This window comes from Equus caballus, chromosome 18, assembly GCF_041296265.1.
Source record: "Equus caballus isolate H_3958 breed thoroughbred chromosome 18, TB-T2T, whole genome shotgun sequence".
Classification (NCBI taxonomy): Eukaryota; Metazoa; Chordata; class Mammalia; order Perissodactyla; family Equidae; genus Equus; species Equus caballus.
Window position 1 is genome coordinate 28,170,681 of NC_091701.1, and position 24,389 is coordinate 28,195,069.

The following is a 24,389-nucleotide window of genomic DNA, read 5'->3' on the forward strand; positions in this document are numbered from 1 at the left end:
GCACAGTCCGTACACCAACTAACACAGAGCCTTTCACAGAGATGCTAAGTAGACGTCTGTGGATTCGTTTCTGATGGATACAAACGCCATCAGTCAGTACCGAGCATTTCACAAACACTTCCAAGACTCTAGTCTGCTGATCTCGTGAGGGCCTACAGACTCTCTATTAGACACTGTTCATACACTTCTACACCTACCCATAACAGGCTTTTTTTCTAACCCAATTTCCTTGACCTGTGTTTTCCTTCTAACCAGACTTCAGAGACAAAAGCAGAGCAGTAAATCATTTTCTTAGAAAAACACACCATCAGGCTATTTTGGGCATTCGGGCTGTTATTTATATGCTGTACCTGAAAAGTTATTTTGAGATAGTGTAGCTCACTAAATTATATTTTCCTCATTATCATTATTACTTCAAAATGATCACTAATTTGCTCTTTCGCTTAAGTGGGAAAACATCAAAGAAAGGAAAGTTCCTCCTAATTTAACTTTTCTTGAAAGGTAACTGATTTACAAACAAATTACTTGTGCCTTGTAAGAAAGAGCCAAACGTGTGTGCTCATTTGATACATTTTCAAGGGCTACAGTGTGGAAATGAAGCTCAAAGAAGCTCCTGTGTGAGCCACAAACAACTTCACGCTATATTACACGTGCATCAGATAGAGAGACCAGACCCTCTGAATCGCATGCAACCTGCCCTGCAGAATGCTTGCTTGGCAATGCCTTTAACGGCTTATTTAAATTGCAAACTTTCCAGCCACCACTTACAGGTGATTTTGAAAGTTCATTATATAAACCAAACAGCCTAATCTCCATACTTTCTTTCTTAAATCATACATACATCATCTTTGAAAGGTGCTATTTAATCTCTCTCTCAAAAGCTCATCAACTTTGTTAAGAAATTGCCTTACAGAGTAAAAATGTCTCTAAAACATGCATGAAGCTTAAACAAATATTCCAACTTGAGGGCAAATCATGTTAGAGACGTGGATAGGAATTTCCAGGATGAAGTTTTGCCTTGAATAGAGATCACATGAGAAGCATTTTGAAGTCATAACTTTATAGCGTAAGATGATCAAAGCCAAGTATTAATACTTTTTTATCAGCTCACCTTCTAAACAATATTTCAGTAGATTTCCTTTCACACAGTGATATTTGTAATAAATGTTCTGCCTTTGTTTTAAAGTCAGTCTGTAGAAAGATGACATCAGCTTAGCAAACAATAAAGTGCCTGTAATATTGTCTCCAGAGGGCTGTTACATTTACTTTGTAGCAGTAAAATTCAATTTTCAAAAAACACTACATGAATGATGTTAGGTTATTAACCCTATCACCGCCGTAAAAATATCATCATTGTGTGCAGAATGTAGGTCACTATCTAGAAGTTGCTTTTTTGTTAAATAATCCATTTAAGCTGCTTTTCTCTCCTATAGCCTGGGTTGTGTCCCTTCCTTTGGGGAAAAAATTATTCCAGCATTTAGTCAGTGGGCTGGAACATGACCCCTACACTTTCATTCTGGGGCTCTTTTCCTTTGTCACCATCTAGTTCTATTTACACCTCCCAGTTTTGAAGCAACCTTTTGCATTTCCTTTTTCCCAAAGCCTATTGTTCATGTATTAAAAATTAGTACATCTGGTCAGGTTTTTCCAATGACGGAGTCATACCTCTCACATGTTTCAGTTCCAGGACAAAAAGAAAATAAGGATGTGCCCCGTTTCAAAGCCTGAATCACTCTCGTATTTCAAGACCTTGAACACAAATACTTTATTTCTGGATCTGAATGTGTCTCACTTGCTGTGCATGAGTAATAACAGTATATACCTGATAAAAACGATGAAAACACTTCATGTTTCGAAAGAAGAAGAACGTTTATCAACAGCACATCAGCATGCAAAGAGTTAACTAGTTAAACTTCTACAAACCCCCACAGTAACTTTCCAAAAGCTGACAATAAGTAAAAGAAGTGCTGGTTATCCATTTTTTAAAGGGATGGGATTGGTTTTAGAAGAAAGGGAAAGAGGATCAAACACCTCAATGCAACAAAAGGTTGTGTCAGAAGGCCCTCAATCACAAACCTCCTTCAACAACAGATATTCCAACCTTCCAGTGCAGTTACCCAGGCAGCACAGCTAAAAAGTTCCATGACATGAAAAGAACAAAACCAAAGGGACAGAGGTAGTTATTGTCATGCACACTCCTCTCCCGCTCTCTCTCTTTCTCTCTCTCCTTTTTTGGGGGGGAGGCAGGGGCTTGGGCTTTTCCCTCCCCCACGAAACTTTTGCATAAGCTGTTAGAGAAAAGTGGTGGTGTGGCTGGGCTGAAAAGAAATCCCCTATTTATAAGCTACCTCCTAGGTGGTGAGGTAGACCTCGTGGATTTTCTGTAAGAAACACCTGATGAACGGAGAGAATATCTACATGAATACTTCAAAAGAGTCATCTGAAGTTATAAGTATAATTATAGCCCCGTAAATATGGTCAGTATTCCCTTGAAAACGTTTGGGTATTTTTTTTTTAATTGATGATGTTTTCTTCTCAGACAAAGTCTGTCTTCAGCGCACCGTGGATGTAAGTTATTTGCATTTTCTGTGTTGAGTCTTAGAGGTATCTTAACAGCATGTACAAATTTTCCACTAAAATGTAAATTATTAACAAGTCAGAATTTTCATTTGTTTTATCTCCTGATGTGAGATCTAAATAAGTACGTAGAACATTTAAAATTCTTACCATTTCCCTGCTTTCTGAACAATACATCTCATGCATACCGCACGATATATTTTCTTACATGTAACATGCTTCCACTTAATGGGAAAACAAAAACTAATTTGAGGGAGAATACTATATGTTTCCTGGAGATCTAGCTGTATAAGCAAAGATTATTAACCCAAAAGAGCGTTTGGCCATGTTTTCATCAGCATCATCACCATCATTGTCATCTTTATTATCATCTTCTTCATAATCATCCTGGAAAAGTATCACCTAAGTCTTCATCATTACCTGGCTTGATACTAGATGTGTTAAATTAACTTTGTCCTTGATTTCTAAGACATAAGCTACTGTTGGAATCAGATTAAAGAAACCCAGTTGTGTGATCAAAATTTACCTGCAAGGATAAAAGAGCACATACTGAGGGTAATTGATGGAGGTGAGATATAGTAATAATTATAATAATAAACACTTAAATGGTGCTTACTATGTGCCAGCAGTTTTCCACTTAAATTGTCTCCTTCATTTTTCATAATAATCCATTTTACAGATGAGGAAACTGAGGTGCCGGATGTTAGATAACTTGCCCAACGTCATAGGTAGCAAGTGGTAGAGCCTGAAGTTTTGGACCTGGGCATGCTCTCAACAACTGCACTTTCCTACATCAGAACGGAAGGAAGGATGAATGAAAGGTACAAAGTTTCAGGACCTGCCATGTAGGGGTGCGTATCAGGAATCTGTATAGCATAGAAGCAACGAGAGAATGATTGAATACAGAATAGATGAGCTTACCCAGGAAAAGAAAGAAAAAAGATGAAGCAATTAGGAGATAGTTGGATGAACAGGTGAGACATAGAAAGAGAATGTTAGACCCCAGTCCAGAGAGCAGTCAGCAGTCTCCACAGAGCCCAAGGAAAATGATGGGCTGGTTACAGACACAGACAGAAAGAAGAAACTTCATCAGTGGTGGTCAATTAAGCTAGGCTCGATACTCGTATGTGGATGGAGAGAGGGAAGAAGGCTGCAAATTCCCAATGGACCAAGACCAGAGCTAGACTAAGACCACAACTATGAGAATGAAAAGGAAGGGGGTGGATTCAGGAAATGCTGGCACAAAAAAAAGTGGCAACGGTTGGTAACAGACTGGATGTGGGGAGTGAGAAAGACAGTGGTGAGACAAAAATAACTCTGGGGTTCCCGGTTGGGAGGTCCACGATAGGGTGGTATTTCCCACTGCAATGGAAAACTGGGCAGATAGGCATGATGCATAGCTTTGTGCGATGCTATTTAATTTGCCAGTGCCAATGTCAGTAAATGTTGAGGTCTCTTGTGGGAAGAGTGCTATGTGGTCCTAAAGCGTGGCTGGTTCACTGGTGAATACCTTGACCCTTTTAACAGAGGTCAGTAGTCTAGTAGCTGGAATATCAAGAGAGAGGCTGTCAGGTGTGTAGGAATCTGATGGGGGGGGCCTGGATATTGGATTGCTAGAGAACAGCATGTGCACACGAGGAATGCCAGGAAAATGACCTAGAAGCAGAGGTGTAGGCTTGTTACAGAGGTGTAGGGAAACTTAATGCTATTTCTCTTAGTGTGGAGCAGAGGGAAATGGCCTAAGAAAATACTTCAGGCTAAGTCATGGCCAACACCTCATACTTTGGCTTCCTCTGCTCCAGGTATAACAGCACAAAAATTCATAGTTTCAACTCAGGCAAAGAAAGTTGCATTTTTTTAAAAAAATTAGGATGTATGTACATATATAAAACAGTATAGCATCATTCTTTCACTTATTGGGGTCAAATATTTCTCTAATGATTCATTCAGTTTTCCCAAGTGTTGTTTCTAGGTGAGCAGAATTTATCCATAAAATATCCACATTTAAAGAAAAAACTTCTCCCCAAAGTCTCCCCCGGGGTTCACCAATGTTTACAAACACGCAGCCTTGTGAATAGTCTCGCCGGGGCAGTCGCGAACAGTGACCCTCGGTAAAGCAGAGCACTGGGAAAGGAGGGTATTATTTCAGCTGGGAGAGGAGCAGAGCTCCGGGATGAGACTGATTGATTCAGACCAGATGGGTGGCCACACATAGGTGCGACGAAAATAGAAACACATCGCAGGCATTCCAGGCACTGTCTTCCTCCCGTGGCCAAGAGGTGGGTCGCCTGTGCTGCTCCCTTATCTACCTCCTAATGTGCTCTCCAATCAAAGAATGTTAATGATGCTAACTCTGCTCCTTCCTGTTAGCAGCCTAGTCACATGGCATCAGACCTGAAGTTCCATTTAAAAAGTGAAATGCCCATTGTCCAGGTTTCCCTCTAAGTAAAGCCAAACCAAAGTATTTTACTTAGTGTCTAAATATGTTGTTATTCTTCTAATTTCCTCTTCCACATGAAAACTAACATGCCAGAAACTTTGTCTGCCTCTTAGCTCCCAGGAAAGAAGAGTATATTTATAAGTGATACCAGTATTGTAATCACTGGTGAGAATTTAATTCATAGGGCTTGTAAGAGTACTATATAATAACTGAAGATTCTAACCTAGTTAGGTACTTTAAACATAGTTTCCTGAGCCTGAGGACTTTATTAGAAAAACGTAGGAGCTTACAGTAGATAAATATAACTATTTTTCTTAAGTCACCATTTGACGTTTAAGATTTCTCTTGGACTATTTTGGTTCTCATTTCAATAAATTAGTGAATTTTGAATTTATAAACTAAGGTAAGGGTTTATTATCTTGACGATATTGAGAAAAAGAAATGCAACATTCTTATTACAAGAATTACTTTCTTACTTGAAAAGAAACTCAACAAACATGGGAAATTTTCTATCATTCAAAACTGAAGTGTAGAAATTATGCACAAATTTGAATATTTATCAAAATTAAAGGAAACTCCCAAAGCTTTTTGTAAAATAATATAAAACCTAGAGAATTGGTGAGCATTCACTAACAGCCCAGTGGCATTTAAACAAGTATGGAGGACACTTTGTCATAATAAGAGGAAGGTTTTCTCACCCTCTGCCTCAAATGTCCTGCCCTATTTTGTCCCAGCGTGAAGTTTGAGTTTATACGTTCTCACACAGGCCTGAAACTATTACCTACTTGTTATAAACCTTCTCAGATTTCACTGCTGTGGGTTAATCTGTAGGTTCTGATTGACGTCCCTGCCTGTCTCTCAAATACGTTACTAAATTCACGTGGACCTCCCACCTGAACGGCAAGGCAGACCATTGTTTTCACTTCGACGACTATTTGCAACTAAAAAAGTAGTTCTTTAGATATAATTTTGAACCAGTTACATATAGAGTGAATTATTATTTTAGTTTAAAAGCTATATGTATGGGTCATTTTCCTTTCCACAAATTGCTGGCCCGTGGCTGTCATGACACCTATCTGGAATTAAAATTATTTGGAAGACTTTTCTCATGAAAGTATTTATTCATCTTCTGGGTCATAACAATTCCTAGAAGTAAGGTACTAAGTGATAGACAGCTCTTGAATTTACTCTGCCAGTAAGCTGCCTTCTTAAAAAAAAAAATTCCTGTGCAGGTGGAGATTAGCATATGAAAAATGCTTTTAATTTTGCCCACTCTTGGACTTACCTATCTGTCAAACCCATACATGTGACAGCAGTTGGATTCAACTTATCTCTACTTTACCACCTCAATAGCAGGTTTTAAATAGTCCATGGGCTGTTAGTTATTTGTAAGCTGAGTTCATTTAACTCCTTTTCTCAAAACAAACCCAATAAAATGCAAAGACACCAAACTGCCAGTTCAGTTTCTGAATCTCAGAAATAAAAATGATTGTGTCCAAGAATATGTGAAAATGACTTTCTTTCGACATAAGGAAATAAAATAGCTAGTGCAAATGGTCTCTTGACAGGTACTTCATGAGATCCCCGTGGTTCTTTCAATGTAGAACTTCGTTTACATATTGCTCCTCTGTAGTAATATTTGATATTGACTTTTTTGTCTATTGTTTATCTTTTTTCTCTTGAAATCTAACCTGCCTAATTTTTCAGTTTTCATTTGCACCATTTGATTCGTGCAAACCACAGCTCCAAAGTCTTCACAGAATTAAGTGAAATGAGACGCCCCAATGTTGGCGTGGCTGTGGACCTATTTTGGCTTTATGGTTCACTAAATGTCAGGATGCCCAAAGGGCAATACCTGTCGTCAGGTGGGCCTCAAGGGGTGAATGTGGGCTGAATCTCAAAATAGACTTGCAGCTCAGCACACCTACTCACTTATAAAGAATGAGCAGTAAATATGTGTATGCAAATTCTATTTCTATTAAAGGACACTTAAGGTGTGGTGGAAAAGGAGAATGCTCTTTCTCACCATTCAGACTAGAAGAAGGTCAGGAACTCCGGCCACCTTGTACTCTTCAAAGGGACAGAGCTAGGGTAGCACCTAAAATAACTTTTCCCTCCCACCTACAGCCCTGAGCCTGGAACAGGAAGAAAGTTCTCATATGAAAATAAACTAGCTCAGTCTTCTCTCAACTAGCTTACTTCTCTATATTTTACAAGTTTTATTGTTTTACTAAATTCCTGGGTTTTCAGCTGTCACAATTCAGACAATGCCCCCAAAATGATTTCATATATTGAAAATAAAAATTCTTCATGGGGCCGGCCCCGTGGACAAGTGGTTAAGTTCACACACTCTGCTTTGGCAGCCCAGAGCTCGCCAGTTTGGATCCTGGGCATGGACCTACACACTGCTCGTCAGGCCATGCTGTGGCGGCATCCCCAACAGAAGAACTAAATGACTTACAACTAGGATATACAACTACGTACTGGGGCTCTGGGGAGGAAAAAAAAAGAGGAAGATTGGCAACAGGTTAGCTCAGGGCCAATCTTCCTCACCAAAAAAAAAAAACAAAACAAACCCCTCACTGTGTTAATCGGATGTCTTAATGAATGGGCAGCCATCAGCAGGTTCAATATTTCATATATTGCCTACTCATTTCACACTGCCTTTACATAATAAAAATTCTCCTGCTTTAGACAGTAAGAGGTGAGTGAACAACAGCCAAATGCAACTTTCACACTTAATCTACTCTGGTCCTTTAAAACCATTCACGGGACAATGAAACAAAACTTGTATATTATCTACTTTCTCAGGTAAATATTGGTCTTAATAATAAACTGTCTTGTAGATGTATGAAACCTGTTCACTCTCCTATTGATGTTTTACTGGCCATAAGAGCTAAGGCCCTATTCTATTTTAAATTTAACTCTATGAAAATGGGCAGTCCCAAAGAAAATGCTAGCACAATTCCAGATAAAATATACTGTTGTGAGGCTGAAAAGTGCATGCAAAGCAAGCTGCATTATTAGAATGTTTAAATATTAATTATACCACTGTGTAGTAAAGATGATCAAGTATGAGTGTCAACTAATTTTCTAAAAGCTGCAACATTTACTTTCATCTAAACTTCCTTTGTTAAACCAAAACTAAAAGCCCAGCAAGTTTAGTCTACTTGAGTGTGTTTATTTTTATTGGTTTCTGCATAATTTTTTTTCTACCATAAACCAACTTTAACCCCTTTTCTGTAATCTCTGCCAGTATAACTCCAATAGCACATCATAAAATTCCTATAATTCTTCAAAGCCACGGAGTTGGAAAGGAAAGGCTTGGGCATTTTGTAACAAACGCCAGCTACAAGCTTCAGCCAATTACATTTAACTCTTACAAACCTTCTTTCTTGTATGTGTGGATAAACTTATAGATTTATGCTGTGTGGTGACTTTCAATTCCATTGTAAGCATTCTTCAGTCACTTTTGAGTCTGCAGCCAGTTCCATTTCGTGAAGAATATTGTGGCAGAGGTAGAAGCTAGCCCTAATAGCTAAGGAGTCTAGGCTGACAGATGGGGAGACAGATGTACAGAGGCACGTAAAATCAGAGACTTCTTACCTTATGCAGAAGCCTTTGCTGATGGAGATGAGGTGGCCTGAACAGTGGACATTTAAATGAACTCTGGTGACGGAGGAGTTAAGCGGAATCACTGCTACTTTCCCCCTTGTTTCTTTTCCTAGCATCTATTACTCTCTTAGATTCTAAAACGGCTCCTAGAATCAGGCAGGAGAATCACTTTGAGATTCTTAAGAAGAGACAAAGGAAGAGCATGTGTGTGGGGAGAGACGCTCGGGTTTCATCCCGTCACCCATGGATGCCCAGCCAGGGTTTCCCACCTGAGACAGATTGCGACGCATGTTCGGCTCACTCATGCACAAGAAGCAATACACAAGTTCAGTGTAAAGCCACTTTAAAAGCTCATCGGGTGCATACTTTACTTGTACAAAATACCTTATTCATGACGGAGCAGTGAGGGCCTAGGTAATTACTTGAATCAAGGTGGCCTCAGAAGTGTTTAAATCTACAAGGACACTTAGAGCATGAATAATGCAAAATAATTTGCATCTAAATTTTTTAAGTGTTCTTTATTCAAAAACTAAAATGCAGTTCCGATTAAAGTTTGATGAGTGAAAGCTGAGCACTTCATACCCACTGTGAAACGTCTCCTATATGTAGAAATTATTTCAGACAGTGGTGAAGGGACAAAAGAGTTTTTTGGTGTTTTTTTTTTTTTTAATTTAAGTTGGGATTAAGCTGCGTTTGTTTTTGGCCTAACTTTCTTTAGGTTTTGTGGTGGCTACCAAGGTAATTCCTGAGCTTGCTTATCAGAGACAAGTCTAAATTTCAACCCAGCCCCTTAGGAAACAAAATGAAAACACTTACTTTCTTAGAGCCAGCAATTTGCCAAACAAAATAACATTTGAATTGAAAGCTAATGCAATGCAACTTTCTTTTTCTCTCACCTAAAATTTTTATTCAAATTCTTCTTCTTTTTGAATCACTAGACATAAAATGTCTCTGTTACTGCAAAAGATTAGGATACCCCATTTGTTTCCCTATTATATTTATACTGCTGTGTGAATATACATTATTAATACATCACTGGCAAATTTTCAGTGAAAAGCTAAAAGCAGTGTCAACGTTAACCCATATTTTTTTAGGGAAACAAGATTGAAAAGCTGAAAATCAATTAAGAACCCAAAGACAACTCTGTTACAATAACATATCAAATATGTTTATTATTACTTTAGAGTAGCTTTTCTTCATCTAGTTTTCTAAAGTTGAACATTTTGAAGACTATTTCAAAGGAGTGCTATAGTAAGATTGAATTAAAACATTTCTCATTTACAGATGTTTTTGTCAAGGGCTAAAAAAAGGGAAGTAAATCATAATTTTTACCTTTATTTTCCTAAATTTCTACAATCTATTATCACTCGGGCTGCATAACAAGTCCTGGAATTTCCCAATGTTTGCATTTCATCTAATTTGTGAAACCACAATTCTGCCCTTGTTTCCTGGATCCTTTGGCCATGTGGTGGGGAACTCTCCTGGCCCTTCTTTTCTACCTGAGACAAAAATAAAGTTCAATTAGAAATCAGGCCTTTGTGGTCTAGTTCGCAGGCATGCTTCACGGCTGTGTGGAGGGGGCAGCCAGAAGGCAGGTAGGAAAGGCAGTGAAAGAGCTACCAGGCTAGCAGTAGACCTGATCTTCCAGGGGAATTTTTTTCAAGGTAGGCCACTCTGCAATCCACAGCACCTAAACTTTAAGGGCCCTTGCAAAGGGAAATTATTTTCCTGCTGTCGCCCTTATGAAGTATAAAGACTCTCAATTTATTGCATGCTCCAAAGCAGGATTCTAGTTTACTGGAATTTTAGACGAGTGTGTTTGCCACGCTGTTGGTGAGTGGGTATGCTGTCTTTTTTTTTTTTTTAATTTTGAACAATGAAAACATTTTTAAACTCATTGAACAAAGATTTCCCCAGCAACAGACCCCCTGCTCAGCAGGTCACCTATCTTTGCGACAGTTTTTCTTTTCCCACGCTAACCCCGGGGCTCATTTGCATAAGGTCTCTGTTGTGACAATTAGTTTCAGGTGAGCTGATTTCTATGCAGCTAGCCCAAGACGATGCACAAGCCCTGGGCCTCCCTGATCCTGGTCCTAATTGCGACTGACTGGCACCAGACACAATCATCCTCTTGATTCAGCAAATTGTCCTGCTAGTAGCTTGTTGTGACCCCGCAAAGCACAAATCATATCATGTCAGTCCAGCCTAGTAAACAATGAATAAAATAGCCTCTGAATGAGCATAATAATGTCTTTTCCATATTTTAAGCATAGTTGACTAAGTGAATGCAAATGAAAACAATAGTGTTTTAATTTCTTTTTCTTTTGGTTGGGAGTGGTATTGTGGCTCCTCATAAAAACTTTTTAGAAAATGAGAAGTTGCCCCCATATGTAAATTCCATGGCTCAACAGCCCTGTCACCTGGGAGAAAGTCCCCAGGTAAAACAACTGGCTTCTTTCAAATTTCTCTTAGCTTTGTTGTTGTGGAAATAAGTAATATGCTCTTTCATCATCTCTGAAGCTACAGGGTACATCAATATGCACATTAGCAGGGTTCCCAGTAGTCCCTACTAGACAGAAAAGCTTTCGGAGCCAATGAAATTTCACATCTCCGCACAGCAACCCAAGTTAAGGAAGAACTTTTCTTAATTCTAGGAAGCAAGGGGGGGAGGGGGGGAGATGAGTGACTTCGCATTAAGAGAATGTTTAAGGACAATAATTGTTCTTGAAATATTGCCTCCTCCTCACTCTGTCTGCAATTCTGAACCTAACTGTATTATGCTACATGTCTTACAAATTCCTTCTGCCCTGATAGTCAGGGATTCTGTCTGCCATCCTGTCATCTTTCTTAGCCACCTACTTGTCATCTCTATTTTCTCTATATGCTAAAGGTGAAAAATAAATAAATAAATAAGAAGTTGAATAAATGTTCCAAAAGCCATTTGGCTATTTTCCCTACTCCTGTAAAATAAGTATTGTCATCACTATGGCATTCTTTTTTCCATTTTTCAGGTTCTTGTAGATAAGCATTTGTTTCTATGATATGAAAGATGTATCTATTCATATCCTGCATAGAACTAAAAAAGTTTTTCAGACATCGCTACTTTCAAGAATTTTTTATCTTATTTCAAACTGGTTTCTAACAAATATAGGATTACTTCTTAGTATTATAACACATTGATTTTGTTTTTCTTTTCAGGCACTTACTGAGGTGAAAATCTTGGAAGGGGGTGAGGGATTATGGAGGGAAACAGAAGAAAGAAGAGAAAGCAAGAGGAAAGAAGGAAAGGAAGAAGGAAAAAGAGATGAGATTAAATTTAGTATCGAAGAGAATTACTTCAGGTTCTTATGAAAAGATTTTTGATTTATGGCAAAGGGATTGTCTACCCACCCTCCAAGCAGCTAATCCTCTGTGTGGCCCTTACTTCCTGTGTTCCCCGGGTTACACAGTCCACTCTTAAGGGTCGCATACTGCACGTGGCTGGAGCACATGGTCCAGGGTGTGACTGGAAGGACATAGTACTAATTTCCTCCTGTTTCGTAGGTCTGTGATGATTTTTAACCCCGTTTTTACAGTGACATGGAAATTATATGACCAAAGGCTTTACATTAATTCAATTAAAGAGGGAGAGTAGAAATAGTTGGGGGGAGAGGAGGCTTCTAAATTCTAGAGCCCCATGGGGTACACTTTTAGACCATTCAGAGCAAGAAAGTATTTGAATCCAGATAAATGAGTATATGGTATCAAGGTAAAGAATTGTTGAAGGATCTACACACTTTGATTATAAAATACAATCTACAAAAAAACCTTTGACACGAGAAATCTGTAAATCAAACTAAAAACTCAAGAGATCTTCAGTACAGGCAATGTAAATTAATATCCACAGTATGTCTTGCCATAAATGTTTGGACACTGGACTTCATACGAATTAGGGATTTATTGAAAGAATAGCTTTAAAAATGGCTATGACCTCTGGCCCCATTCTCATACCCTCCTGCAGTGCTCGCATCCTTCAGATAGAGAGAAAACCAGCAGGGTTACCTCACCTTTTGGGAAACTTTAAAAAGTAAAAAAATTGCTCATTCTTGTTAAGCCCCCTTCCCATGTGAATTGGTTATAAGAGTACAATATTGCCAGATGAATATGTGAAATAACGTTGGGTACCCAGTTATGGAAAAGAGAAACCAATAGCGATATGCCTAAATGAATAATTTAAAGACAAAGCCTTCTTCTTACTTTCAATGCTTTTAGCTCCGTAACTTTGATTCGCTGTTTTCTCTTTTCCCCACTTTCTCCTTGTTTATGTTCTCTTTTTGCAGAGCTGAGTCTCTTCCTCTGTCACCTTGGGGGCTCAGTCCCCTCCCAGCACAGCTTGAGGTTCCTCTCTCTTTTTTTCTGCAAGATCCTTCATGAATGGCTTCCTTTGCTACATCACTGCAGTCTGCTGTCGTCCCAGTCATGTCTCTCCTGACTCATTTCATTTTCCACCTCCACTTACCATGGGTTCTCACCTCATTCTACTTTCCACACATGTCTTTTTCCCTTTAATATCATTCCTCTTCCTACCTCTTGAAATCCAAAGATTTCTCTAATTTCTATTCTTTCCTTCTAACCATGTTAATTGCCATTCTTGTAACCCAAACTTGTTGATCCTGTCTTCACAGAGTTTTGTGATTAAAACCTATTTTCCTTTCAGCTTCTGATCCTAAAAACATCCCTTTCTATGTTTCCATATTTACCAGCTTCCCCTCTCCTCAAGTCTGCTCAGATTTCTGGCCTAGAGGTTTTTCTTCCACACTTCCTAATTGTTGCTTCCTCTCAAGCATTTCCCATTTTTCTCCTACCTCTGTCCTAAGAGGTTTCACTTCTTAAATTATTATGCAGTCTTCTTATCTTTTATTTCTCCTTATATTTCTTCTCATCTCTCTATAATCTCTTTTTTTAGTGGTTCTATCTTCCATTTCATTACTTTACAGTTAAACTCTCCACCCTGACCTTATTTTTCCATGGACTTCTATCTGCCTAATTTATGATATATTTTTTTTGCCCCTTCTCTGTTTGTATCATTATTTCATTGTAAAACTTTAATCTTAAATTATTCCCTACACTATCCATGAGTTGTGTTTTTATACACGTGTTAGCTTCCCTTAATAAAACAATACAGCACTCATTTAAGAATAGCCACCAAACAAGATTCTTCATTCAACTTACAAAACATTGAGATAATTCTGCTTGTTCATGACAGAAAAAAAAAACCCATTGTTTCGGTAAGATATGTATACATCTGTCTATCTATCTACTTAACTGTCTATCTCCTAAGAACCTGGGAACATAGCTGTACCACGGAAAGCCCTGAATGTGAAGTTAGAAGCTGCAGGTTTGAATCCTGGTTCTTTCACATATTAAGTAAGTAAGTAGGCCAATTTTCCAGTAGTTATCCAATTTTTCCGAGTCTCAGACTCCTTGTTTGTGTTAAATACCTTCTCTGTCTACCTCCTAGAATTACTGTGAAGATCAAATGAGATATTTCTGCTAAAGCACTTTGTACAATATTAAACATTCTATAACCATTAGTTACAACTGTTATCCTTTGTGTTCAAACTGGACACATCTGGAAACAGGGTTTATAAAAGTATGACTTTCTAAATCAATGTAATTTCTTTACTGTTGAAGAAGACCAAACAGATCCTAGGCCAACACAATTTGCTTGCAATTATGTGAACAGAAAAAGTTCATGAACCCAATATTCAAATAGAAGATTGAAAATATTAGTTTAGTGGGAGATATAAGAAAATGGTATGTTAACTGAACGTGTCTATATTATTTGCTTTGGGTTTTAAAGAATCTCTTTTGGGATAATTTAGAAAACACTTATATAGCTTGCTGGGTAGATAACAATCAGAGGCCAAAACTTTCCTATGACTACCTTAAATGCCACCTTTACTAAGCTCTACCTGCCTCCCATCATCAGATTTCAAAGTAAGTATTTGTTCCAAATGGGGCTAATTTATTTGACCTAAGATATTTCCACCCTTTATATGATGCTTCTTGTATGGACAAATACCTTACTATTCTGCTGTGGATGGAGAAACCATCGTACAGGAATTCAGCATATTTTGTGTAGTGAAGCACATCAGATTTGGAATTTCAGAACTCAAGGTGGGAAGGAACCTTGGAAGGATGAGGGCCACATAGTCAAATGTCTACTCTGACCAAGCAGGTGAGGGAGGTTGGCTGATCCTTCTAATGGGGATCCAGAGTAATTCCCTCAGGGTCTTTCTACACAGCTGTGTGAACCAGAGACGTCAGGTCTTCTGAGTTCTCCAGAGGAGCTACAAATCTGGACTTTTGAGTGAAATTGTCCAATTGTTAAACACTGGCAACCAATTCAAATGTGTTTAAAATACTTTGTGAGCCAAACCAAACACATCTGCCAGCCACCAGTTTGCAACCTCTGTCCAATCCCTACATTTTACAACTAGGGACATGGGCCCAGAGAGGTTAAGAGATGTTCCATGGCCATGCTGAGATTGGATGGGGGGTTGGGAGGGCCAGAAGTCTGAGTTCCCTGAACCAAGGGCAGGACTCCTTTCGTTATACCAGGTTGTGATCCCAGAACTCCACAGATCAATTGGCTTGCTGGAATGGAAACTAGTAGAAGACATGTGGCCTAATCAGGAATGGCTCCTTCTGTTCTTCTCCCACCTCAAACTCCTCCTGATTGCCATTGCTACTGCTTGCAAAGCTAAATGTGGCAAAGGTAGATACTGACAAGGGGGCCAGGAGCGTAGGCCTTGCAATTCCCTCCTGGCAACTCTCCTATCATCTCCTCCACAGACTCTCTACCACTGACTCTTTCTTCTCACCACCCTCCCTATCATGCCAAGATAGGCTTACCTTTGGAATGGGACTGGAGTGAGCACCCACTTAATGCCAGGCTAATGTCAATACAGGTGAAGCACTTTCTGAGCTCTCTGCGCAGCCTACACAGGAACTGTGAAAATACCTTGCCTAAAAAGCAACAGTCCAATCTTTCTAAAAATGATGGAAACAGCAAAACCAGAGTCTTGAGTTTAGAACCCGTGGCTCGATAGTCCAATAACTCACTTCATAGGCACACTGGATTTTGATTCTAGCCCATTTCGCTCTTGGCATATACAACTGTAACCTGACACTTCAGAGTAGAGAATCATTTAGCCTAAAAATAAGACATCATCTCAGACTGGATCTTGGGAGAAAACTATTAACAACGACGACAAAAGAATTAACATTCAAGACAGCACCCTGTCCCTGATTTGTAGTCAGAAGACTGGGGTTCGAATCTTGGTTCTGCCAACTCTGTTTCAATGTCTACCCAATGCGGGAAACCTATGGGTGAGAATAGTTGAATTCTCTGGTTTCTTCTAAGTTCTATAAATATATGAATGCTTTCTAGGGAAAATATTTTGGAAAATTAAATATAAATGTCAGATTATGCAACGATTTTAAAATAGAAAAGGATGTATAGATAAATGCCACTTAGTATTATCATTTAATTTCAAATATTTGAAAACTGGGTTGGGCATTTTCAGAACCAAATAATCTGCTAGGATCGTATTGGTTGTTTTTTTGAAATAGATTTGGACTATATGAATATGTATCCTCACTTACCTATGCCAGTGTTTGGATAAATGGAAAAAATTTAAATACTTAGAAGTTTTATCATGTAAACTGTTCAAGAAACCATAAAATCAGTTATCTAACACTGCCTTTCTCTCTTCTCTCTTTCTTCTTAGCTTAAGAAAGTAAAAAGAAATCACTTTAAATCCTCCCCCCCACGAAGGAAAAAAATATTTTTGAGTCACTGTTATTTTCTAGAACCTCTGAGTTTTTTAGGCTTTAATTTGTCTTATATCCTCACTGACATGTATCTTTGCCTTATAATGTAAGTGTCATTCCAGACGATCCTAGAAATCTGACTGTGAAGTTCGAGGTACCCTACCCGAGTTTACAAAACCTTTATAGGTGGCTCAAAAGGACTCTTGGAAAAAAAAACCCATGAACACAAACAATTAAAAAACCCTCTTCTTGAAAAGGTTCCTTTATTGTATTTATATCTCTCCTCTGACTAAACCTTTCACACTGACCACAAAAATGTAGATTTTTACCTTTTTTGGATCTACATGAAAAACAGGCATTTCAATAAGCATGGAGAAAGAAAATGTCAAATAAGATACTAAAAGTGTTTTTTGGAAGAAAGAATATAATGTATTTTTCTCAGTTGCATTTTTATAAAATAAGAGAATGGTCTTTCAAGTGGAACTCCGCAATTAATTTTATCCACTCATTTCCATGTATATTCTTTTTAAAACTAAAACTACCTTGATCATGGTTTTGATTACAAATCCCCAAAACAATTATGGAAATGATCTTTAATATAATAATATATTTTACTGAATGTCTCAGCTTTTTCACTCCAACAACTGAAACAGAGACAATTCTTTGCATGTTGAAATGTGTAATTATCATGTATCCAAAAGGGAGGGTGTAATTTTCACATCTGATTACAAGGGAAGGGTGTAAAGGAAGCTGCCTGGGTAAACTTACGCTTGTTTACAAAGAGCACTACCTTCGATATTAAAAACTCAAAACATGTAAAACACTGAGAAAAATCAAGACTAACGTGCACAAAACTAAACAAAAACTTAAGTATTTTTCTTGGCCTCACTACAAAAGTAAAGTCATTTCTTCCCAACTTGTATTGGTCGACCTATTTCTGGTGATTTTAAGACTCAAACATTATTTTGTAGGCATGGTGGCGACTGTGCTATTAAAGGTTAGGAAGCTCAAGCACTAGATTTAATTTAAAAGCAAACTTCAAATTCGTATTGTGCTTATAAACCTATGTGGTCAGTTTAAACAAGAGAACGATTTTCATCTCAACAGAACACACTTTCCTAAATATAATCATTGATTGCAAGATATGTATTTTTGATGTTTTTATCTCCCTGCTTTTTTTTTTTAACTTCTGATTTACCTTTGATAAGATTAACTTCTGCTCATGTGAACTTATGTTTTGGACATGTAGGAAGAGATAATATCAAAGAAAGTCAGAGCTGTGATGGCAGCTATCACTTAGCAAGAAGATTAAAGATAGATACAAGATCACACAACAGGTAGAAAAAAGAAACTGCTCTAACAGCCAACACATTCTAGGAACAATTTTGTGTGATACAGATTATGACAAGGCTTAAAAGATTGACCCTGAATATTAAGTATACTTAATATCCCTATTGTATCTCATAAAATAGGCAAGACAAGGAAAATAAAGAGAAGGAGAAAAGGGAAAAGTTAAGAAATCGATTTAGAAATAGAAGATAAGTTTTTCATTCTAAAAGGAATCCACTAGAACGTATTTAGTTTCTATTTAGCTTTAAAATGATAATAGAAAGCAATGAATTTGTTAGAAAGCTAGTAAGTTACATAGGTTTTCAACTGTGATACTAATGGAAGGCTGATTTTTGGTATACTTTAGAAATTAGGGGGTTATTTTAGTCATTTGCCAAATCAGACTTGATAAGCCAGAAGTTGAAAAAAGGCTACCAAACTGCCAAATGATTCAGATTTAAGAATAATTACAATTGAATAAAAAGTTATTCTGTGAAAAAGGAACTAGGCTGTTCATTCCTAAATTGACAATAACTAAGGCATTTCAGTGATAGTCAGAGCTTAACTTTTTTAATAAGATCTTCACTTTTTCTTCTTTATCTAGGATTTCACTGTGAGTCTTACATTCTGCTTTCCATTAAATCAAAAAGCAAAACACCTGATGTAAAGCTCCCTCCTCTTCCGCCTCAGTGGGCGTGCCTGTGTCCTTGCCTGAATGGATGGGTGGGAGCTGATGTGGGTGTACCTGAAGGAGAAGAGGTTTAGAGGACAACTGCAGTTTTGAGGTAGGTCAGAGGCTCCCCCACCACAACACGTCGGTGTCCGCAGCACACCAATCAATGCTTAGTGCACAGCACATTTTTCACTGTGTTGTTAGAGTACATTTGCTTATATTTTGCACAATTTTAATTTAACCATATTGATCAAACTGAACGCTCAATAAGACCCTAGGCACCTTAGGCTTATTAAAATTAGTCAACATGAAGCAAGGAAGTAATGGAAACTGTTTGGAGATTTAAATACAGTAGAACCCACTTAAATAAATACCTGTTAATGAAATAAATCTATTAAATGAATTTATTTTCTCTGAACCAAATCAAAACACATAGAGTAATACTCAAGGGGACCTTTAAATGAACACTGCTTAAATGAATAAGCATCTTAAACGGACATGCTTCTTCTGAAAGGCAAATAGCATTTTCATGTTCTCCAAGGTTAATTAAAGCAAGAAAATCCGTGTCGACTTTTTTTTGGGATATATTGTCATTCTTTGGAATTAGGAAAAAAATTACTTAAATAACACTATTTATAATATAAGTATTCTTTTCCTTAAGGCTAATTGCCTGTGTGTGTGTGTCTGTTGTGGGCACTGGATTCATGGAGGACAAACCCTCAAAACAACTGACTGTGTCTCTTTGTCCGGCAATTGACCCTTGGCAAGTTAAAAGAGAAAATTATGTTAAATTTTTAACTGCCTCCCACAATCCTATGTCACAGAGAAACAGACTGGCTACTTTTAATATATAATTTATTTGCCTCTTTGGAAAGTTCCATTATTTCTCCAGCATGGTTGAAAGGCATGATTAAAAGAATCAACTCCCTTACTCTAATGTTGATTTGTAACAAGAGGCTCATTGGCACATTCAGGTGCTCAAAATACTGTTTTTCAAAAGATATAAATGCTTTTTTTTTTTTTTTTGGTGATAAAAAACACACAGCATGTAATCTACCCTATTAAATTTTTCGGTGTCCGGTACAGTACTGTTCATTCTGTGTGCACTGTCGTACAGCACAGCTCTAGAACTTAGAGCTTTTCCACATCAAATTGACGTTGGATTACGTCCTTGACTGATCATGTCTCTCTTTTCTGAGAGGGGTTGACGTACGGTGGTGTGTCCTTATGATGAAAGAAGAAAGTGCAACATACGTTGAAGTCTTAAAGCAATAACACCTTTTTAAAATACAGTGGGCACGTGATGCACGGAGATATTTTTCAGACCCCCTTTATCTAGTATTGCCTTTAGAGGGCCTTGTTTATTCATTTCTTTCCCCGGGCCTAATAAAAGATATTAGCTCTTTTCCCTAAGCAAAAGCATTCCTCTCATGAATCAGGGAACTAGTGGGAGACTGCTGGCCAGGTTTCACCCCACTAAAATTCTAATCTATACTTTGTCTTTTAGAATTAAGGAGAAAATGCATATCAGCAGAATCTCCTCTCTACTTTATTTCATTTATAAATTACGAGAATGATGCTATTATATATTATTAATTTCTGCTGTTCTCCAACTCTGCTGCAGCAGTGAGCTGCGGATGTTGAAACGGTGTAATTATGTTCTAGGAGGGTAGCCATCCGTTTCCTTTCAAAAATTTACAGGATTCTTAATCACGCTGCTCATTTGGGTGCGCAGCAGCGAGAATGGTGAAACACAAACAGGGCACGTTCGTTTACATAGGAACACCTGCTTAGCATGAGAGCAGATGTCAGTCAGTAAGCAGAACACAAAAGGAAAAAATATCAACAACAGCAAACTCGCACCATTTTGATTTGGTGTGGGGAAACCTTTTCAGGAGTGATGGCAACAGTGGACATTCCTTCGAAAACACAAACAGAGGCTCTGAAATTCCCAAGTCTTGTTTGTGGTTAACATGTCATCAGAGAGAAAGGGCATTTGTGCTCTTGTGTTCTAGGGTTGACTCTGACTCTCTTTATTATTTGGGGGAATTACTGAAACTACCCTGCCTCAGTTTCCTGATCAGTAAGCAGACAAGGAGTTGGATATTCTACATAAAAACCTACTTCCCCGAAGGTGTTCGTCCTTAGAAGCAACGCAATGGTAAGAGGGTGGCTCTCGCCAGACTTGGTTCAAATCCTGTCGCTGTCACTTAGCAGTCGCGTTGACATCAGTCAAGTTATTTAACCTGGCTAAGCCACGGTTTCCTGATTTGTAACGTCTGTTGAGAAAATTAAATGAGATAATGTATACAAAGTGCCTGCCACATAGTAAGGATATAATAAACGGTGGCTGTTTTATTGTTATTATTACTATCATCATCATTATCATTATTTTATTTTGATCCTTGCAGACCCCTTCCTACTCAACATGTTATTTATTAAAAGTCTGGAATGACAACCAACTGAAATCTCGTGCAGAGATCATCATAAAACGTGATATTTTTGATGTGTATAGTTCTATAAGATTATTATAATGATACCTACTACTGTTATTTTATAGTTAGAGAGCCTGTCATCATTTCCACTACATTTTCTGGGATTTACATCTGAACCATAAAAAAGGTTTTCTGGGCTGTACCCTGCCTGAAAAAGAGCTTCAATGAAAGTGAAGTGCTTTCTAGAACTTTGACACAATAAAATGAGGCTATGGAAAGGAAAAAATTAGAAGTACGTTGTCTTCACATGCCCACCCCACCCTTACAACTTTTGCACCAGGTTTTTAAGGACTTTTCAGACTACTCTGGTATTTTCCCTTCTCACTCTTTCCCCAAAATGGTTAAAATTCAAAATGGAAAACAGCTATCACACATGGGCAATGACTAATTTTCCTAAGGAATTTTAGTATTCAGAATGTGTCTGCTTGTGCAGGCCTGTGCGTTAAAGGCTCCCTGAGTATGCATTGACTTGATACCCAATAATGGCTGCTAAGGAGCCGTTATGTAGTGCCGTGTCAATGATCCGTGCATTGAGGACTCCCTGAGTACGCATTGACACGATAGACCGGAACGGCTCAGAAGAAGCTGTTATGGTCTATCATGCCAATGATGTGCGGATATTGGCAGGGCCTCTGGCCCTTCCATGGAAATTATGGAGTCTCTGAAGGAACTGGTGTGGGCGCCATGTGGGCGCCATCAGTGAGCTAACAACAGCTCCATTTTCCCTTCTCCTTGGGTTTCCTTCAGAAGAGTCAGCTCAGAAAAGTTGTCCAGTAACTTCAGCGGTCCTACGTTACATCACCCAAACATACGCAAGAGTTAAAGATATTCTTGCCATTCAGTCTTTCCTTTCTTCTCAGAGGAAGAAACTGATACTGTTCATATTAAAACGAGAGGAAAAGTTAAATTTTTTCATGTTTTTCTAAGTTTTTAATTATAAATGTCTCTTTTCTGCTTCATGAATTTCATGTAATACACATATACGGTACTGGGCAGACTGTTGTGGTGGTGGCAATTTTCTTTGATGGAAACCTTAATTCGTGCACAGAAAAATACCTTTTTTATATGTCCTCAGCAGTTGAATAGGTACTCAGAGCTCAGCATATAGGAAATGGTTCAAAAAACCTTGGGAAGAGAAGTGCAAGTTCAAGAATAAAGTTTGGATTCACACATGCTTTACCAACTTAAGGCAGTAATTAATTCACTTATGGTATTTACATGCCCCTCTTCAGATACTTATGGAGAACATGGGAATTTTAAATTCACAATTCAGTGCAAAATTTAAAATGATCTTCATTAGAATTTGAAGCTATACTCTAAACTGCTTTATATACTCCCAACAGGGAGCCTCATTATGTAGTACTATATTTGGACTACCTTCTTTACATTTTGTAGCTGTAGATTTTGAATGTATTTCTGGTATGCTTAAGCAGAATCTAACAAAGTGTTTTAATCTGCTCTATTAACTAGCCAATCCACACAGTTGCAGGGCAAACATATAAAGTCAAGAGACCTTGGTGCACCTTCTTTTCTGCTATCTTCAAAGGATCAGGGAAGAAGATCTGAGATACCCAAGTACAGAATGGTGGCAAAGCCTTGCAGAAATCCTAAAGTTGCTCACTAAAAAGGATGGTGGGAACAAAGAAACACTCAGATTAGGCAGAAAATAGCTAGAATGATCGTGATTCTAAGTACGGAAGGTACTTCTGCATACTCCTTTCCTTGAGTAGAAAATGGTCCATTTCTCACAATGAAATTGGGAACCAGGGTAAGATATCCACTATTGGGGTGTATTAAATGTTGATTGACTTAATGCCTGACAGAAGGAGCAAGGGGGACCTCACTAAATGCCAACCTAAAGCGAACACTCAATAAACACTGAAGCCTGAAGGGAGGGGACATAACATTCAATACCTACCATGTGCTTGATATTTACCTACTACCAATATGTCCTCACAACACCCCTGTATTTCTCACAGGTATTCTGAGAAATGGAGACACAGTTAGCTCGAGCAACTTGCTCCAGGTTGCATGGCTGGTATGAAGTAGAAACCAGATTTGAGCCCAGTTGTCCAAGCCCTAGGCTCTTTTGAGCCCCCACACTGCCTCTCAGTCTGCCTCTCTGAATCACAGGTCTTAAAGGTGTCATTGGGAAAGGAGGAAAGCCAGTTGATTTAAATACAAACTAAAAAAAGAAAAGGGGAAAAAATCCCAAGTATTCAAAATGGCATAGCTGTCACTAAGTCGAGTTCAAGAAATTGTTAATAGGGTGGTAGGGAGTCTAACATAAGTTATCAAAAGCTTTTTTCTAGATATTATAATATACACTAAATCTTTAATGTACCTGCCGTATTCATTTTCAGAAGACAGTTGAATAGAACGGATTTGTCTTCGTATTAAGTACAGCCTCGCTTTAACAAAATGATTTTTGTGTTCCACGCTCTGAGCTAGTCGCTGGTGACAGAGAGATGGACAAGATTGTCCTCAAGGCATTTACACATTTGTGAGGAGACAAATAGGAATCAGATGTTATAAGTGCTGTGAGAAAGGTCAGCTCAGAATACATTCTTTGAGGAATTTTTTTTAGTGGGCGTTGTTCCTATAAGAAAAAGTACCAGGTCTACTTCCTGGAAATGCAGAGGTATAAGACCATGCCAATCACTGTGACTATTTCTTTTCCTGTTTTGTTTTTTCACACTCCCTAAAGAAATTGAAAAGAAATGAGTACCTCAGCGTAGGGTTATTGTTTCCTCTTTTCAAGAATGTTTCATATGGCCCAGAAACTGAAGTACCTCTATCACAGAATTCCTGGCAGCCTGATTAGTCACACCTTGAAATAGTCATAATCAGAATTTAATGAGTATCTTCTAGGCTTCTGATACTGCTCTTAGAATTTTGTTCAATATTCCCAACAATCCTATAAAACAAGTATTGGCCCCCATTTTAAGCATTATGAACTGAAGCTCAGAGAGATTAAGAACACACTCAGGGCCACATGGAGAGTGAGTGGCAGAATCAGAATTCGGACACAGACTTTGTGTCTGAATGATGTGTTCTTTTCATAGTTTTGAATTCCTCGCTCCCTGGGGAGAGAGGAGAACCGGGCTCCATTCGTTATAAAGGAATGGACTGAGGCATGTTCCTGCAGCAGGAATCTGGGGAGTGGAAACACGAACATGAAAGAGCAGAGCAGCTCCCCTTCGCAGTACTAGTAGACAGCACACAGTAGGGCGTGTGAAAGGAAGTACTGCTTCACTTACAAGTGGACAAGTCAATAGCTTCTAAATTTTATCCCCACTGGTAAGGATAAAATTGTTCACTTGTGTAAACTCTTTGGGATCTTAAAAAATATCTTGAATTTACATCCCCTGCACGTCTCTTATGGCTGTTGTCCAAATCCTATTATCTGGGAACTTAATTTAAAATAGCTTGGTCTTTTTGA

The 24,389-nt window shown here is 38.3% G+C and overlaps 1 protein-coding gene and 1 long non-coding RNA gene across 7 annotated transcripts in view; one reads left to right on the forward strand and one right to left on the reverse strand.

Moving 5' to 3' along the window:
- LOC111768818 (uncharacterized) overlaps positions 1 to 11,967 on the forward strand; it is a 35,032-nt gene extending 23,065 nt beyond the window's left edge. Inside the window, exon 2 of the long non-coding RNA XR_002801391.2 lies at positions 11,831 to 11,967. This is a non-coding gene — a long non-coding RNA (uncharacterized lncRNA). The remainder of the gene's footprint in view (positions 1 to 11,830) is intronic.
- The window catches only part of ZEB2 (zinc finger E-box binding homeobox 2), a 132,200-nt gene that overhangs the window by 81,934 nt on the left and 25,877 nt on the right, over positions 1 to 24,389 (reverse strand). The window lies entirely within an intron of this gene.